This window comes from Ursus americanus, chromosome 17 (assembly GCF_024610735.1).
Source record: "Ursus americanus isolate L20-20 chromosome 17, mUrsAme1.1.p, whole genome shotgun sequence".
Lineage (NCBI taxonomy): Eukaryota > Metazoa > Chordata > Mammalia > Carnivora > Ursidae > Ursus > Ursus americanus.
In genome coordinates, this window is record NC_142143.1 from 26,377,846 (window position 1) to 26,390,055 (window position 12,210).

Here is a 12,210-nt window from a genome sequence, read left to right on the forward strand (position 1 = left end):
AGGCAGATTTCAAATTTAGAGCTCTTTACCTCCAACTTCTCTTTCCTCTTTGTCGACAGGATTAAGTGGACGTACAAGGACCTGCACATTTGGTCCCAGCATCCTCCCAGGTCATCCCGTACCCCACCCACATGGACTCATCATCCTCATTTTTGCGCTGCCAGCCTTTGCACATGCCACTTCCTTTGCCTGGAAAGGCTTCTTTCTGATTCTTCTTGCCTGGAAAAGTCCAATCCTCCTTTAAGAACCAGCTCAAAGATCACCTCCTCTATGAAGGCTCCCCTGAAAAAGGAAGGCACTGTCATCTATACACTCAATTATTCACCCACACATGCTTATTGAGTGCTGTCCATGCCCTTCAGCCAAGACCACCAGGAATGTGCCAGCAATGAAACAAGGTGGGTTTATTTCTCATTGACAGAGGGAAAACATACTTCATGGTGCATCTCCGTAACACTTGGGCTTTGGTTGGGTGATTTGGGGAGGGTCTAAGAAATCAAGACTTGGGCTTTGGTTGGGTGATTTGGGGAGGGTCTAAGAAATCAAGAATCTGCTCTAGATTGGAAACCACCAGAGAGCGAGGGCAGTTCTATGATTCGGTTTTATGGGTGGCACAGTGATGCTGTTTTTGTCTTTGCATAGACAAAACTATGCAGTGACCTTGTTTTGTTGCACCTTATCATGGTTCAGAGTAAGTTTGTCTGAGGTTGGTGTTCTGTGAGACTGTTCATGTGCAACAGGAGAACAAAATGGCCTGGCCATAAGTGTCAGACCAGCTTGTAATATTATTAGAGTCTGGCTGTGATTATTTGTGGGTGTTGGGGGCTGCTTTCTTTTTTCTTAGCACCTACATACAGCAGTTGTTGGACTGTGGGATTGTCTGTATGACTTTTATATAACTCAGCATGTTGTATTGCATAGCAGACAGTGCTGTTATCTCTTTAAGATCCATTCGAACCCTCCCTGACAGCGGGGCAACCATGGGATGTTGGTGGGACTGACCCCACTTCCAGCTTCACTGACGAGTCTTGAATTATCTAGAACACCCCAGTGACTGGTTCAGGGATGGGTACTGCAGATTGTGTTCCCTGGAAATAGACACTGAGATTTGCATGCAAAAGAGTTAGTGGAGAAGGCTCACAGGAAGGATGTAACAGAGAGAGGGAAACCCAATGAAGCAGTGAGAAAAGTTGACCTGTTGTGCATTTGCCACAAAGGCTGCATCTGATCCTCTACAGGAGCTCTGGAGCTGGGATGTCCCTTCTGAGACGTCTGAACTGAGGCAAGGCCAGGCTTTTGTACCCACTCTTTGACCAGCCAGAAGAGGCAGTTTCTTCCCTAAAGGGGCAGGCAGCTCCTTTTGGCTAGAGCAATGCCTGTAGAAGAACTCACTTAAGGACCCTCAACAATGATCACTCCCAGTAGTGGGGGATGAGGGTTTCAATCCTGAAAGGAAAATCAGGTTGGTGTAGCCACTATAATGGACAAGTAGGAACAAGCTATTTTCTTGTCCTGTGTGGTTTTGGTGCTAATTCTATCCAACAAGGAGCACTTGTTAGGTGAAGTGAAGAGCCTTGGGAGGCAGATACCGTTGCTTATTTAAACACATTGCCAAGGCCAAATCAGTTGAGAGTAACATTCTTTGGATACAGTGATTATTTCCAGGCAGCTCAGAAATTTTTTGGTAGTTAAGGGAAGAGAAGCTTGTTCTCCTCCATTAGACACCAGCAAGAGAGTGTATAGTCCCAGTTGCTAGTTTCATCAACAGGACAAAACCGGCATATGGAATGGAAGAATTGAGAAACTTGTGGCGAAATGAAGGTAGCAGCAGTGTGCTGGAGCTAGCCTGCATCAGGCCACAGGTGACTGTGTGCATCTCTTTCCAATCTATGTTCAGTGATTGTGTGCTGGTAGCTTGAAATAGACCATGGTGGGAGTATTGACAACATGGAAATTGGCAAACACTACAAATCAAGGCTTTGTTCTCCAGAGAGTCAGTCATTACGTACTTTCTAGCAAACCACTGGTGGAACCCTAATCAAACCATGCCTGAAGCCTGTCTGACCTCTGCACTTTTCAGTTACATGAGTCAATAGATTCTATTATATAAGCTATTTGACTCCCAATTGCCACATTATATTATAATTTATCTGTTTGCACATCAATTTTCTCCAATAAGCCGAAAGCTTCCTAAAAGTCAGGAAACATATTTGTCTTTAACTTTTCAGTGCCTAGAACATAGTCGGTATCCAGCATACACTGAATATATGAAATAGAATGATCCTTGAACTGAAAAGTATGGAGCAGGCTTTGATAAAAAGGAAATGGACATTTAAGATGAGTGAAAGTACAGGTGTTCAAACTAGTCCATTTTGCTGGCCTAAAGAAATTACATTCCAGAGTTGAGGGAATTGTGACAAGTTGTATTTATGCGAGAGAAGATGAAAGATAAGATAGACAAATGCCCATCTGACTTTTTAAGAAAGAGGAAGGTAAATTCTGCAAGTGGTATAGTTTCTTGATTATCTCACATCAGGTTCTAGAAGAGATTTTGAAATCTTAGTGAAGGAGAAGAAGCAATGTTTACCAGGATATGCTCATTAATAACAACAAAAAAGTGCAAAAATAGTCTAGGGTTTGCATGATGTGACATGACCATGGAATTAAACGTACTGGGGATAAAGGAAAGATACTGCATTTGCATCCAAAACACCAATGGCGCACTTTCAGGATGTGACGTGGCTTAGCAGTAATATATGTGACAAAGGCAGAGAGATTTTATTTGAAAATACATCCATTTGAGTCACCTATGTGATGTGACCATGAAGAAAGCTACTGCAGTCCTGGGTTGCATTCAATTAAGCTTTGTTTGGTCTCGTGACTTACTGATTGATGTGCAAGTCTTATCTGATGACCTAAACAGAAACAGATCGTGTTTGAACACCATTTTGAAAAATTAGTTGTCCTTCCTCCCTCAAACCTGGCAGAGTCTTATTGAGAAACCAGTGTGTGTGATTCAGTCAAGGGTAGTACCTGCTTATGAATCACATTTGTGGCTGCAGGGAGAGTAAGGTCCTCACAGGTTCAGGTGATCTGTCTGTCTATTCATGTGCCATTACCAAGCTGTATTAATTGTAGAGACGTTGTGGTGTATGACTGTCTGATAGAGCTAGTCCTCCTGCATAGCTCCTCCTTTTTAGTGTTTCTGAGAAGATTTTTGATGGTGTCGATGATCTGTAGGCCCCTATCCTCTCTGACACCTATCTCCCCATTTCACACCAGTGGAACATGTGTGCGTATGAGAAAAAGGAAGCAGTGCTTCTGGGCATTCATCTCTGTCCCTCTCTCCCCGCTCCCGCAGTCCTTTTTCTTCAGCAGACTCGATGAATGTGGGCTCTGTTGACAGACAGCCACAGTCCGACTTCCATTCTTGGCTCAACTGCTCATCACCTGTGATTCTGGACAAGTTCCCTGAAATCCCTAAGGCTCAGCTTCCTCATCTATAAAGTGGGCAAAATGACACCTTCCACAGAGTGAGAATGAGGGGAAATGATATGCAGAAAGCACTTAGCCCAGAGCCTGGTACAGAGAAGGGTGTCCATAGATGGCAACCATGTTTGCTGTTGTTCTTGTGGCAGATGTTGCTTTGTTATTATAGTTCCTGTTATTATTATCATCAGTGACTCCTTTATTTCCTTTGTTCTGGTTCATGGATTTGAATGGGAAAAAAAGACATCTCCATTTTGTCTCACCTTTTCTTGAAATCTAGCTTTTCCTTCTAGTAAGAATGCAGGCAACAGACTGCAGGGGTATTAGCTTTGTGACTTTGTCACCATAGAAATCACAGATCTTTTCATATCACCCGATAGTTGTTGCAGACATCTCAAAACATCTCCCATCGCTCTTTGAAATGACAGTAGTTACTTAACCCTTCATCAGATCTCAGTATTTAAAGCATTAAAGCATTTAAAGCATTGTTGAAGGAGTACATATATTACTATGACATATTTAAATATTTGATAACCATAACAATGTAGTTTTCTTTTATAGCTTTCTGTATTTAAAACATTATGCTGAGAAGGTGTCTGTCGGCTTTACTGGCCTGTCAACAGGAGCCATGGCACATAAAGGGCTAAGCGCCCCTGTGCTGGGGCCATGTTGCCTCTTCTGGCTGGTCAGCTCAGTTGGTTAAAGAGCAGTGAAGGTCATAGGGGCTCTTGTAGGGTCAGTTCACCTCACTTCATTCTGTTCCTCAGCCCCAGAGACTGGGCAGCACATCCAGAGACACAGAAGGGGCTAAGACCCACCAGAACAAGCCCATCTCTTTGGCAGGTAACAGAATGCCCTGTGGATGGTGGATGAAGCTTGTTGTAGCATTAGGAGAGGGTGGGCCTTTTGGATATGAAAGTTGACAGTTGGCAAAACATAATAAAGGCAGAAATGAATCCCTTGTAACTGACAGTGGGCCCTGTGACTGATCAGCAGTTCTTCATTCTGACTGTGTCTCTCAGTCCAGGCCTTTTGTTCTACGTCAAGAAAGAACACTTCCTATTCCTTTCTGTCCTCATCCCCGCTCATCTCGTTTTCTCTATCTTGTCTCTGCTTCTCTCTCTTTCTCTCATTTTTCTCCCCTTCTCTAATTCCCTTTCCCCCACTTCTTCAGGAAAGAAGCAGTAGAAAATTCTGAATTTAGTATTGGGCACATAGTGGACATTCTTTTCCATGCCTGACCTCATGTTCTTGACACTGACACTTGTTGGCTTTGAGCCTGTGCTTGCACCCCTTACTGTCATCACACACGCATGCGCGTGTGCAGTCACACACATACACACATGCACACACTCTCCGTCTCTTTCTCTCTGACACACACTCACACCTCAGAGAGATTATATTTATAATACCCTAGGGTATTTCCAAATGCCAGTATTCATTTTGGGAGCACACTTGTCTCTCTTGCTTGGAACAGACTGAATTTTCCACTGGCTCAGAGTTTTGAAGTTCTTCCGGCTGAGGGAGGAGTGAGAGACTCCAGGGGACCAGCCATATGTCAGAGCGCTATCAGTTTTCTGCACAGGGGGTCGTGCTCACTAGAGCAGAACATTTGTTGAAGGATTCACAGCCACATTTGGCCCAAGCAGCTCATGTTGGGTCTTTTAAAATAAAACTTGCTGGGGAAAGGGCTTCTAGAGTGGAGAGACCAGGTGTCGAGTGAGAATAGACCCTACCAGGCTGACACAGGTCATCAGAAATAGATGTTTTTGAGGCCCAGAGAAGAGGAGGGTTTTGAAACTAACAAATCCCCAAAGGACAAATTATAAGTCTCACTTAATGTCTGTGAATTAATCGGAATTCACTTTCAATTTGGAGTGGCAGCTGAAGGCTCTCATTTCTCAAAACCGGACTCAAGGATGCCTTTATGCATAGGCAGACTTGAGCAGTTCCTCTCCTCTTCCTTGAATTTAGCTGTTCCATGAAATGTCCTTAAAGGAGTTCAAAAACAGCCATTCCGCAATTAGAGCTATGGCTTGAAATCCTCATTCCTGTGAGAACTGACTCACTGGCTTTAATTCACACTAAAGTGTGAATGACTAACCCAAGATTCTTTCCTTTCTTGCAAACAGGTTTATTAAGTAAGAAATATGGGTAAGATATAGAGAAAGGGAGGAAGGGAAAGAGAGGCAGATATTTGAGAGGAAATTGGATGGAGGGACGTAGAAAAATGGGATACTGGAGATTTTATAACTTTATAATTTTTTTTAACTTTATAACTTTACAGATTTTATAACTTATATGCTCAGAGTTTGTCCCAATTAATTTTCAGGAGGCAATTGCTTAGCTTGATTATGGATACGTTTTGAGAACTCACTTTCAAACTGGACTTTATGTTGGTCGGTTTTCTTAGTCTCTCATATGAAAAGTCTTTAGTGGGCAAAATGGGAAGGTGGTAAGAGAGAGGAGGAGGCTCTGAACTGGATCAGAACCATTGGTCAAAGGATGATGTTTCATTGCCTTCCATGTCACTTCATCAGATGTCATTTCAAACCAGTTAAAAATGCTCTTCCCTTCTACTTCACAGTAAACAAATCTAGAGAGAATTCTTTCACTTCCCCAAATCACCATTCTTTAAGTGGAATTTATTTGAACAATTTGATGTTGATTTCTAGTCCGGCTTCTATTCAGTTCCTATATGGGTCACTAAGCAAAATGGCATAATATGTCACACGTTCCACATATAAATGTCACCTGATGTTAGCTGTTCAGTGAGCTCCGAGGTCAAAAGAGGGTTCCAGCCAGCAGAGAAGCATCACTTCACACACAGGATGTGCTGTACCACATGTACATGCATTGCATTCATTAAGCAGCTTGTGGAGGTTTCCATGAACCTGTTAGCAGGGTCTGGGTAAGCTTTGTGGGGAAAGTCACTTTGTACTCAGCCCAGCCTCTTAGCTCCCCATGCAAGAAGGTCAAGGACGTGGAAGAGGGAGAGATGGGTCCCAGGGCACCCTCTGCCTTGAGAAGCTTCTCCTCTGACATCTGGAAGGGAAGAGGGTGTTGAGTTCAAGGTTGCTGCCCTCAGACAGAGAGACTGGAGGGTGTTTTCTTCAAATTCTTCAAATTCTCCTCTCCCTTCAGGAGGACAGTGACACTCCAGCCCCGTAGTGGTGGGCTTGGTCTCTTTCTGTTAAGTTGGAAGATAGAGGTTGGTCAAAAATGTCTGTCCGATTAATTCCTAGTCTTTCTGACTTTAAAGACGAAACTGCAACATTTTAGTGCTGTCAACTCAAGCAGTGTATGTTTTATATTGATATATGCTTTATTATTTTCTTGCTTATTCTGACGATAACATTGTTTCCTTTTTACTACTCAGTCTGGACGTGGCTCGTGGTCTCCCATTGTAACTCTTGCTGACATTTAGCCTGTGTTTTCATAGTGGTTCTCATAGTGTGGTCCCTGACCAGCTGCATCAGCATTCCCTGCCTGGGAAGTTAAAGATGCAAATTCTCAAACCTTACCCGGGACCTAAAGAATGGAACCTCTGGGAGTGAGGCCGGTAGTCTGTGTTTCAACAGGCACAGGTGGTGCTGATAGACCCTCGAGTTCTAGAGCCACTAACTTTGAGTTAGTGAGTTTTTCATTCATTTAGTAGCAACTGTCCTACATGTATTCTCTCAGATGTCACATTGACCCACCTCTGCTTTAGAGCTGGAGAAATGGAGGCTTAGAGATATGGTGGGGAGGGTCCAGAACAAGGCTACCCTCCTCCCGTGTTTTTTCTTTCTCCTCTGCATTTCAGAGTTTATCACAGAATGTCTGTGCCTCTGCTGGCACACCAGGGAGCTTTTCTAGAACTTCCCCATGACCTCAGGAAGGAGAGCACCGCTGGTCAGGCTGTTGAGTGACAGCTGATTGACAGCTGGCCTCATCTGCTACCTCGGCATCCTGGCTCCAGGGAGCTCTCCTTCCCCTCTTAATCACTGTTCCCTTTCTCTGTGCTGTTGCACCTGCCGAGATCAGTGGAGCCGCTGTGGCTGCCTGTCTTTGGAGAGGAGCTGCATGTTCTGAGAAAGCTGGGTGGATGGAAGGGCCCATTCTTGGAAATGGGCTCTCTTCAGGTTCAAAGTCTTGGGAGATTGTCCATTAGGGTATGGGGCAAAGGCTTGTGTGTTTATATAGGGCATGGACTTGGAGTTAGGACAGGAGTTTTATGAACAGAAAGGGGATTTTGTTGTGTTTTTGCTTTTATGCTGATTCTTTTGGGGAAGTTGAGTAGTGTGATAGAGAAATCTATGACGAGAGAAAAAAACCGATTTTAGTGAAGTCAATCTAGGATCACTTTCGCTTGTAAATATATTACTTCCATTTGTTGTTACTCCATTCATAAGTTTCATACATACAACCTTAGATTGAGAATCCTTTTTATGAATGATCGTTGTTGCTTTCTTTCAACGAAGCTCAGCAACTTTGTAGCTGTCAGTGTGGTGTAGGTTCTGGCTGCCATTCACAGGGTAGGTGGTGGCCTTCTGTTGGTTGATAATTACTGATGGACAGCATGTGCCCCTCATTCTGTGGTGGCCACACACACAGGCACACATATGCATACACATATGGGCACACACACGCGTACACACATGTACGCACATATACACATGCACTTACACACATGGAACCCCTTATGTCTTTTTAACTTCCAAAAGTCTTTAGAGATAAAATTTGCCTTAACCTAAAGTTTAAATAAAAATTCTGAAATAATGGATGAAATCCATTCAGGCAGCTTGATGGTTTAAAGCAAGGCTGATCTTCCTGCTTTTTGAAAAGCTTATTTCCAGAAATAAAGCTAAGTGGGCAAAGGAAGACCTATTTCTCCCTGCTGAATAGGATACAAAACTACACATATTAAATGATGTCTCCAAGGTGCTATACTGCTTGGAAAGAGATGCCGTAGACGCCCAGGCTATTAGTGTTAAGACTGAACACATAGTCACAATGTGAATTAAGCAAGGCCATGGTAAAATTGACTGAAAATGAGTCAGCAGGGCTTTGTGAGACATTCATTCCCCTAATAAAACATTTCCCTCCCTAATAAAACATCTCTTTCCTCTCTCTTTTGACCTTGAGCAGTCTGTAAAGGACAATGTCCTTCCTTTGGGATTATCTAATCTCTAAGAGAAAGTGCCTTGACCTCATATATTGTTTGTGGGAATGTAAAATGGTACAGCTGCTGTAGAAATTGCTGTTGGCAATTCCTCAATAAGCTAAACACAAAGCTATTATGTGTGTTTATGACCCAGAATATTCCACTGCTAGATATGTAATCTAAGATCATTGAAAACATATGTTCATACAAAACCTTGTGCATGAATGTTTACAGCAACTTTATTCATAAGAGCCAAAAAGTGGAAACAACCCAAATGTCCATCAACTGAGGAAAAGAGAAATGTTGTACCCATGTAATAGAATATTACTCAACCATAAAAAGGAATGGTGTATTGATATGCTATGACATGCATGAATCTTGAAAACATTATGTTAAGTAAGAGAAGTCAGAGACAAAGTGCTGCACACTGTATGATTCTGTTTGTATGAAGTGTCCAGAACAGGCAAATCTATGGAGACAAAAAGTAGATGAGTGGTTGCCAGGGCCTAATGGGAGAGGAGAAATGGGGAGTGACTGTTAATGGCAGTGAGCTTCTTTTTAGGGTGATGAGAATACTCTGGAATTATATAGTGAAGACGGCTGCACAGTATGATTTACTAAAAACTCCTGAATTGTATTATGCCTTAAAATAGTGAATTTTATGGTATGTGAATTATATCTCAATTTTTTAAAAAGCCTAAACAAGGCTCTGCCACTTTATTATTTTTTTTCCTTTTGGGTTAAGACAGGTAGGTAGAATGCAGCTCAGCCTTGGCCCCTGATGAAGTGTTTATTGAGCTGAGTGCTCTCTTTGCCCTTCTTGATCTGCTGTAGGATATTGAGTGCTTGAAATGGAGGAGAAGATAATAAGAACTCAGAGGAGTGCAGGAAAGGAATAAAGAGTTGTATGGGTCAGCTGCTGTCTTTAGGAAAGAGCTGTACTCTGTGCATTTACTCAGTCCACAGTATCCCTGGAGCCCTTTCATGGGCTGAATGTTGTGTGATTACTAACATGAGTAAGACCAAGTCTCTGCCTTCATGAAGGTCCGGTTAAGACAAATGTGTTAAAGAAACAGTCATAATTCAAAGTGATCCACCTACCACAGGAATGTACTAGAGATTCTGAATTGACAGGAGAACTTGTGGAAGAGATTGGGGGGGAGGGTGTCCTCCCAGCCTTATCAACAAGAACAAAGGGGCAGAAGTAGGAATGATGGTGTGTGTTTGGGGTGGATGGGGAAATGGCCAGAGTTTCATTGACATCTGTAAGGCAAGTAATTACTCAACTCTGCTTTACCTTTTGTGAAACTTATTTCTAAAGGTTATATATGCACTGGCAAAAGTTGTGAACAGTACAAGAGGGAACACAGTGGGTAGTCATCTTCCTTTCTCCCTTTCTTTTAATTGTTCTCTCCAGATGGAACTGTCTTCAGATAGTCTTCTCTCTTAACAGAGCCCTCTTTGCTTTATTTTTGAAAGATAGAGTCTCCATCATCAAGACTCGACCACAGAGGTTAGAATGGAATTTTAAAAATCAAATTCTATAGATTGGTCATTTTTCATTTGCCTAATTCAATTCAATTTAGTTCAGTTCAATTTGCCCCCACTGATTCCGTTATGTTTACCTTGTGGCAGGCCTTTCATGCCAATTAATTGATTTTAGTGCCTTAAAAAAATGTTCAGTTGTTACGCATTCATTCAAACATTCATTCATTCAATAAATGTTTTCTGAGTTTCCTACTACCAAGCTCTGTTCTAAGACTTGGAGATGATGTGGTGAACAGGAGAGACATAGTGTCCATCCTCAGGGAGCTAATTAGGAGGTACAGAAGATGAGAAAATCAAATTGGGGAATCTACTCTAGGTTATCTAGTTTTTGAGGGTGTGATATTTAAGTCGAGACCTGAAATACAAGAAGGAGCCATGCAAAAATTAGGTGGAGGGCACAGCTAGCTCAAAGGACCTATGGTGGGAGCCAGTCAGGCATATTGAAAGAAACAGAAGGAAGCCGAGGGTGGGTGAAGCTTAGAGGAGGAGTGGAGAGGAAGTGGGCTTGGATTCGTTTAGTAGGGCTGCTGTAACAAAGAACCACAGCCTGGGTGCCTTAAGCAACAGGAATTTGTTTTCTTGAGGTTCTGAAGGCTGGAAGTCCAAGATCAAGTTGTTAGCAGGGTTGGTTTCTTCTCAGGCCTCTGTCATTGCCTTATAGATGGCCGCCTTCTCCCTCTGTCTTCACATGGTCTTTCCTCTGTGCCTGTCCTTCTTCTAATCTATTTTCCTTAAAAGGACACCAGTCACATTGGATTAGGGCCCACTCATGTCACTCCCTTTTAACTTAATTACTTCTTTAAATACCCTATCTCCCCAGACAGTCACATTCTGAGGTACTAGGGTTTAGGACTTCGTATAAATTTGGGGAGGACACAATTCAGCCCATAGCAGGGCTGGTAGAGTCTGAGCAGGGGTTAGATTGTGTAGGGTTTTGTTGGCCAGGATCAGAGTTTTATTGCTTATTATTATTTTTATTTATTTGAGAGAGAGCTCGCGGTGGGGAGAGGCAGAGGGAGAGAAGGCATACTCCCCTCTGAGTGCAGAGCCTGTTGCAGGGCTTGATCCCACTGCCCATGAGACCAGGACCTGAGCTGAAATCAGGAGTCAGAAGCTTAACCTACTGAGGCACCCAGGCACCCTGCCATTGGATGCTTTTAAGCAGGGGGTCTATAGATCTGATTAATGTTTGGGAGTTAGTTTCTCTGGAGATCCCAGCAAGGAGAACTTAAGCCCCACTGGCCCCAGGCCCAGAGGTGATCTTCCCTCTTAACCCAGGGCCTGGATTAAATTTTCTTTATCCTATTCACTGTTCTTGTTTTTCAGCAGAGTTTGCACAAAAAGAAAACAACACTCTCAGGATAGCATGCCTCAGTACTCCAAACAAATTCTGAAATGCATAAAGGTTCAACCATAAATACACATTTTGCAAGACTCTCTGATCTATTTATGTCACAAAAATCTCGTAAATAGAGGAACTAGATCAACGGCAAATAGCCATTGTTGACTTTCTATGAGTACATTGGTTATCACGATGGCTTGTGTGCCACAGGATTGTTATAAAGAGAGATTTCTGTGCGGGGGTGATTTTCTGTGCTCATCAGTGGATTTTGTTTTTTCATGTGGGTCAAGATCTCCAACCATAAACAAAGAGGAAATGTTGGCTTGAGAAGTATCTACTTTACTTTGTTAATAAGCAGAGCTGAAACTGGAAAAAATAATTTTGTTTTGTAAACATAAACTTGTTGTTCAGTTAGTGCAAAGCATAACTCTTGCAAAATGCTAAGGGGACATGGTCCCCATGGACTAGCATTTAAAATGGCTTTGAAAGAATAGAAACAGCAGCCCTGTTTATTGTGCAAATGTAGGGAATGTCAAAGCCAAATCGTCTAAATTATTTCCAACAACCAAATGCCATTTACGAGCTGTGAGGTACCTACTTCAACGAAACTCTTTCAAGTTTAAAGGGAGAAAAATCTCTTTTTATGCCTCTAAAGACAGCATCAAAATTAACATCTGCGTTATAA

At 42.6% G+C, this 12,210-nt stretch overlaps 1 protein-coding gene across 1 annotated transcript in view; it reads left to right on the top strand.

The window, feature by feature from the left end:
* Window positions 1-378: 378 nt before the first annotated feature.
* Window positions 379-12,210, top strand: part of LOC148108652 (uncharacterized) — a 125,390-nt gene continuing 113,558 nt past the window's right edge. Inside the window, exon 1 of the transcript XR_015727139.1 lies at window positions 379-398. The gene's annotated coding sequence lies outside the window, so the exon portion shown is untranslated. The remainder of the gene's footprint in view (window positions 399-12,210) is intronic.